Source organism: Wyeomyia smithii, chromosome 1 (assembly GCF_029784165.1).
Source record: "Wyeomyia smithii strain HCP4-BCI-WySm-NY-G18 chromosome 1, ASM2978416v1, whole genome shotgun sequence".
Taxonomy (NCBI): Eukaryota; Metazoa; Arthropoda; class Insecta; order Diptera; family Culicidae; genus Wyeomyia; species Wyeomyia smithii.
In genome coordinates, this window is record NC_073694.1 from 86962587 (window position 1) to 86969195 (window position 6609).

A 6609-nucleotide genomic window follows, 5' to 3' on the forward strand; every position below is an offset into this window, starting at 1 on the left:
TTATTATTATTATTATTATTATTATTATTATTATTATTATTATTATTATTATTATTATTATTATTATTATTATTATTATTATTATTATTATTATTATTATTATTATTATTATTATTATTATTATTATTATTATTATTATTATTATTATTATTATTATTATTATTATTATTATTATTACTATTGTTATTAGTATTAGTATTACTGCCTTTTTTTTTATTTTGATCCACTGTAGTTTGAAAAATTGTTTTTAAAATTTAATAGCAACTACTTGACCCCCCCCACATTCGAATATTTATCGTTTGTGTGCGGTAGAGCGTAACGCTCCCGCAAAATGGACGACAGGTGCAACTATTCCTGGATGTGGAAACAACTGGGGAAGAGATTGAGATCTCCCCCATCAATTCCCCTCTACCTTCCCCGCTACCTAGCCCCGTACCAAGGGTACCGGCAACACGGGTGAAAGCTTACCCAGATGCTTCGAAAGGTCCGTTCGTAGTTTACTTCAGGCCCATAAAGAAGCCTCTAAATATAATTCAAATCGGCAAGGACCTGGCAAAACAGTTTTCGGACGTAACCGAAATTACAAAGGTTAGACCGAACAAACTGCGAGTTGTTGTGAGTAGCTTGAAGCAAGCAAACGCAATTGCTAGCTACGAGCTCTTCACGAGAGAGTACCGCGTGTACATCCCTGCCAAGGACGTGGAGATCGACGGTGTGGTTACCGAAGGAAGCCTCACGGTCGATGACATTTTGCGTCACGGGGTTGGCTGCTTCAAGAACCCCCTGATTCAAGATGTAAAGATACTGGATGTCAAGCAATTGCATTCAGTATCCATCGAAGAAGGGAAGAAGAAATTCTTCCCTTCGGATTCCTTCCGTGTAACATTCGCCGGATCCGCACTGCCGAACTACATCTCTTTGGACAGGGTTCGTCTGCCTGTACGCCTGTTCGTACCGCGGGTCATGCATTGCCAAAACTGCAAGCAGTTAGGTCATACAGCCACCTACTGCTGCAACAAGGCACGCTGCAGCAAGTGCGGAGGCAATCATGCTGAGACCGCTTGCAGTGAGGATACTGAAAAGTGTCTTTACTGCGAGGGAACTCGGCATGACCTTTCGGCGTGTCCCGCGTACAAACAGCGCGAGGAAAAAATAAAGCGTTCCCTCAAGGAACGATCAAAGCGCTCTTTCGCAGAAATGCTGAAGAGTGCTGAGCCACCCTCGACAGGAAACATCTTTTCCTTTTTGCCAACCGATGAGGGTACATCTGACGATCCCGTCGAAGGGTGTTCTTATGCCATGCCAGAAGGATCTAGGAAGAGGAGAATGATCAACTCTCCTAATCTTTCTCGCAAAGGTCGTAAGATAACCCCTAGCGGAATGACCAATAAGCCAACACAAAAAGGAAGCGGTGAAGAAAAACCGAATCAAGTACCTCCCGGTTTTAATTTTAAATCAAACCAGGAGTACCCGCCGCTTCCTGGGGCACCAAAAACCCCTCGTGCACCCATTTCTCGATCAGAAGATAAAAAAGAAACAGGGTTCATAAAATTTTCTGATATTGTGGACTGGATATTTAAAACATTCAACATACCAGATCCCCTACAAAATATTCTTCTTGCCCTTCTTCCTACAGTGAAAACCTTTTTGATGCAACTAGCAGCAACTTGGCCCCTCATTTCAGCTATCATATCTTTCGATGACTAATACGGCGAAAGAGGTTAGGAATTTTATCACTGTATTACAGTGGAATTGCAGAAGTATCATCCCCAAATTCGATCTATTTTCTCATTTAATAAATACATACAATTGTGACGCATTTGCGCTCTGTGAAACCTTTCTCAATTCAAACGATCAACTCGATTTCCACGATTTTAACATTATTCGCCGAGATCGAGACTCACACGGTGGAGGGGTACTTTTAGGGATTAAAAAGTGCTATTCCTTCTTCCGAATCGACCTCCCCTCGATCTCGAATATTGAAGTCGTTGCCATTCAAACGAATATGAATGGAAAAGACCTATGCCTTGTTTCGTTATATATGCCTCCATCCGCGCGGATTGAACAGAAGCATCTCACTGATATAGCATAGTTGCTTCCCGCGCCTTTTTTGATATTGGGAGATTTTAATTCTCACTGTTCGCTATGGGGGTCGCTGTACGACGACAACCGATCTTCTTTAATCTGTAACTTGATCGACGACTTCAATATGACAGTTTTGAATACTGGGGAAGCGACACGTGTACCTAATCCTCCAGCACGTGAAAGCGTGCTTGACCTATCCCTTTGCTCGACATCACTAGCGTTAGATTGCCGGTGGAAAGTAATCAACGATCCCCACGGTAGTGATCATCTTCCAATCGTTATATCAATTGCTAATGGTTCAACTCCCCCGAACCCAATCAATATTTCCTACGACCTTACACGTTATATTGATTGGAAGTGTTATGAGTCTATTATAGCGCAATCTATCGAGACTCACGAGAAACTTCCTCCGGAGGAAGAATACGCGTTCTTAGCTGGCTTGATAATCGACGCCGCGACTCAAGCTCAGACGAAACCGATACCCGGGGTAACGATTAGACAGCGCCCTCCCAACAAATGGTGGGACAAAGAGTGCTCTGAGCTGTACGCGCGAAGGTCCGCGGCGTATAAGGACTACCGGGAGTACGGCACTGTCAACCTGCTTCGAAAGTACGAGGCACTGGGCAGGCAGATGAAGAGCTTAGTAAAGGCGAAAAAACGCGGGTACTGGCGGCGGTTCGTAAACGCGTTGTCCAGGGAAACAGCGATGAGCACTCTTTGGGATACCGCCAGGCGCATGCGGAACCGTGAAGTTTCGAATGAAAGTGAGGAGTATTCAGATCGCTGGATACTCGATTTTGCCAAAAAGGTCTGTCCAGACTCTGTACCGGAACAGAAAACCTTTCGCGACGCGTTATTAGTAACTACGGAAGAGCCTCCATTTTCGATGTTGGAATTTTCAATGGCTCTCCTGTCGTGCAACAATAAGGCTCCAGGGTTAGATAGAATAAAATTCAACCTGTTGAAGAATCTACCCGACTCTGCAAAAAGACGCTTGTTGAATTTGTTCAACAAGTTTCTTGAGCTAAATATTGTTCCGCATGACTGGAGGGAGGTAAAAGTCATTGCTATTCGGAAACCCGGGAAACCTGCCTCTGATCACAATTCATATAGGCCGATTGCGATGCTCTCTTGCCTCCGGAAATTAATGGAGAAAATGATCCTCTTACGGTTAGACAAATGGGTCGAAACAAACGGGTTACTTTCAGATACTCAATTTGGCTTTCGCCGGGGCAAAGGGACGAACGATTGCCTAGCGTTGCTTTCTACTGAAATTCAACTAGCCTTTGCTCGAAAAGAGCAAATGGCTTCTGCGTTCATGGATATTAAGGGGGCTTTTGACTCTGTCTCTGTAGAAGTTTTAAGCGCGAAACTTCATTAGAGGGACTTTCACCAAATTTGAATAACTCTTTGCTCAATTTGTTGTCAGAAAAGCATATGTATTTCTCACATGGCGATTCGACAACTTTCCGAATTAGTTACATGGGCCTCCCCCAGGGCTCATGTTTAAGTCCTCTCTTATATAATTTTTACGTCAATGACATCGATGAATGTCTTGCAAATTCATGCACGCTAAGGCAACTTGCAGACGATAGCGTTGTATCCATTACTGGTGGCAAGGCTAGCGATCTGCAAGGACCATTGCAAGATACCTTAGACAATTTGTCTGAATGGGCTCTTAAGCTGGGTATCGAATTCTCTCCGGAGAAAACTGAGCTGGTCGTTTTTTCTAGGAAGCATAACCCAGCTCAGCTGCAGCTCCTACTAACGGGTAAAACGATCTCTCAGGTTTTAGTCGCTAAATATCTCGGGGTCTGGTTCGACTCTAAATGCACCTGGGCTTGTCATATTAGGTATCTGACACGAAAATGCCAACAGAGGATTAATTTTCTTCGTACGATTACCGGAACTTGGTGAGGTGCTCACCCAGGAGACCTTCTAAGGTTATACCAAACAACGATATTGTCAGTTCTTGAGTACGGCTGTTTCTGCTTTCGCTCCGCCGCGAACACGCACATTATAAAATTAGAGAGAATACAATATCGTTGTTTGCGTATTGCCTTGGGTTGCATGCAGTCGACCCATACGATGAGTCTTGAAGTGTTAGCGGGTATTCTTCCGTTGAAACATCGTTTTTGGAATCTCTCTTACCGGTTGCTAATTCGATGCACAGTTATGAACCCATTAGTAATTGAAAATTTCGAGAGGTTGGTCGACCTTCAATCTCAATCCAGATTTATGACTTTATATTTTGACTATATGGCTCAAGATATTAATCTTTCTTCATACGATTCCTCCAATGTCGCACTTTTAGCTACTTCTAATAATGCTATATTCTTCGACACCACCATGAAACAAGACATTTCTGGTATCCCGGATCAATTGCGACCCCAAGATTTTTTCCAATAAGTTTAAACATGTTAGTTATGATAAAAGGTTTTACACTGACGGATCTAATCTAGATGAGTCCACTGGCTTCGGTGTTTTCCACGAAAATTTTACCGCGTCCTACAAACTCGATGCTCCTGCTTCCGTGTACGTCGCAGAACTTGCTGCTATTCAGTACTCTCTTGGAATCATCGAAACCCTACCCATAGACCACTACTTCATCTTCACAGATAGTCTCAGTGCCATTGAGGCTCTGCGATCAATGAAGCCTGTGAAGCACACCCCGTATTTCCTGGGGAAAATACGGCGGTTTTTAAGTGCTTTAACAGATAAAAATTACCGGGTTACCTTAGCGTGGGTCCCTTCTCATTGCTCGATTCCGGGTAACGAAAAGGCTGACTCTTTAGCTAAGGTGGGTGCTATTGACGGCGATATTTATGAAAGACCAATTGCTTATGACGAATTTTATAGCATTTTGCGTCAGAGAACACTCAACAGTTGGCAATCATCATGGAACTCAGATGAACTGGGACGGTGGCTACATTCCATTTTTCCTAAGGTATCGACGAAAGCATGGTTCAAGGGGTTGGATGTAGGTCGGGACTTCATTCGCGTGATGTCCAGACTTATGTCCAATCACTATACGTTAAACACGCATCTCTTTCGTATAGGGCTTGTAGACAGTAATCACTGCGTTTGTGGCGATGGCTACCATGACATCGAGCATGTTGTTTGGTCGTGTACCGAATACTGTGGTGTTAAGTCTGAGCTTATAGATTCCCTTCGAGCCCGAGGAAAACAACCGAACGTACCCGTTAGAGACATTCTGGGAAGCGGTGATCTCCAGTACAAGACACAGCTATACGTGTTCATAAAACACGCTGGTATTAAAATATGAAACTCTTCTATCTATTTGTTAGATTACCATTCCCGCTACACGCTGAAAGAAAAACATGAGTGAGATTAAATAGTATCCAGAACACGTTACTTTCCATAACTTCTGAACCACAAAATTCAAAAGTTAAGGGTTTTTAGGTAGCCCGTTCATTTGAAACCAATTTTGTTCAAATCGGTTGTGCAGTTTCTGAGATATTGATGTTTCGTGATTTTTACATTTTGATACATAACCTCTAAACTAGAAATCTGATTACAATAAAATTCAATAGGATCTTATAGGGCAACTAGACCTTTCATTTGCCATTAATTTCATTGAAATCGGTTCAGCCATCGCTGAGAAAAGTGAGTGAGAAAAAAAGTTTCCAGTGATCGTTAGGAGAAAGTCAATATGTTTACTTTCATTATGTGATTTCACATTTTTACGAACAACGGAAAAAGTTACTATCCGATTGCAATGAAATTCAATAGCAACCTATAAGGGCAACTAGACCTTTCATTTGACACTAATTTTGTGAAAATCGGTTCAATTATCTCTGAGAAAAATGAGTGAGTTTAAATAACCTTAGGATAACTTTTCTTTACATAACTTTTGAACCATATGTTCAACCATAACGAAATTTAAAAGTTTAGGATTCTGGAGACAGCCCGATCATTTGAAACCAATTTCATTGAAATCGGTTGTGTGGTTTCTGAGATATTGATGTTTCATGATTTTTACATTTTGATACATAACCTCTAAACTAAAAATCCGATTACAATGAAATTCAATAGCAACCTATGGCGCAACTAGACCTCTCTCTTGCAATTAACTTCATGAAAATCGGTCCAGCCATCTCTGAGAAAAGTGAGCGAGAAAAAAAGTTGCACATACATACACACACACACACACACACACACACACACACACACACACATACACACATACACACATACATACATACATACAGAAAATGCTCAGTTCGTCGAAAGGGGTCGAGTGGTATATGACATTCGGCCATTGGGACCACTTTTATACCTTTGGTTTTTCCAGTGATTGCTATACCTTTCTAGGAGAAAGGCAAAACATGTTCCTAAGATAATAAAACTCGAAAATAAATATTTGATTAATATATATATATATATATATATATATATATATATATATATATATATATATATATATATATATATATATATATATATATATATATATATATATATATATATATATATATATATATATATATATATATATATATA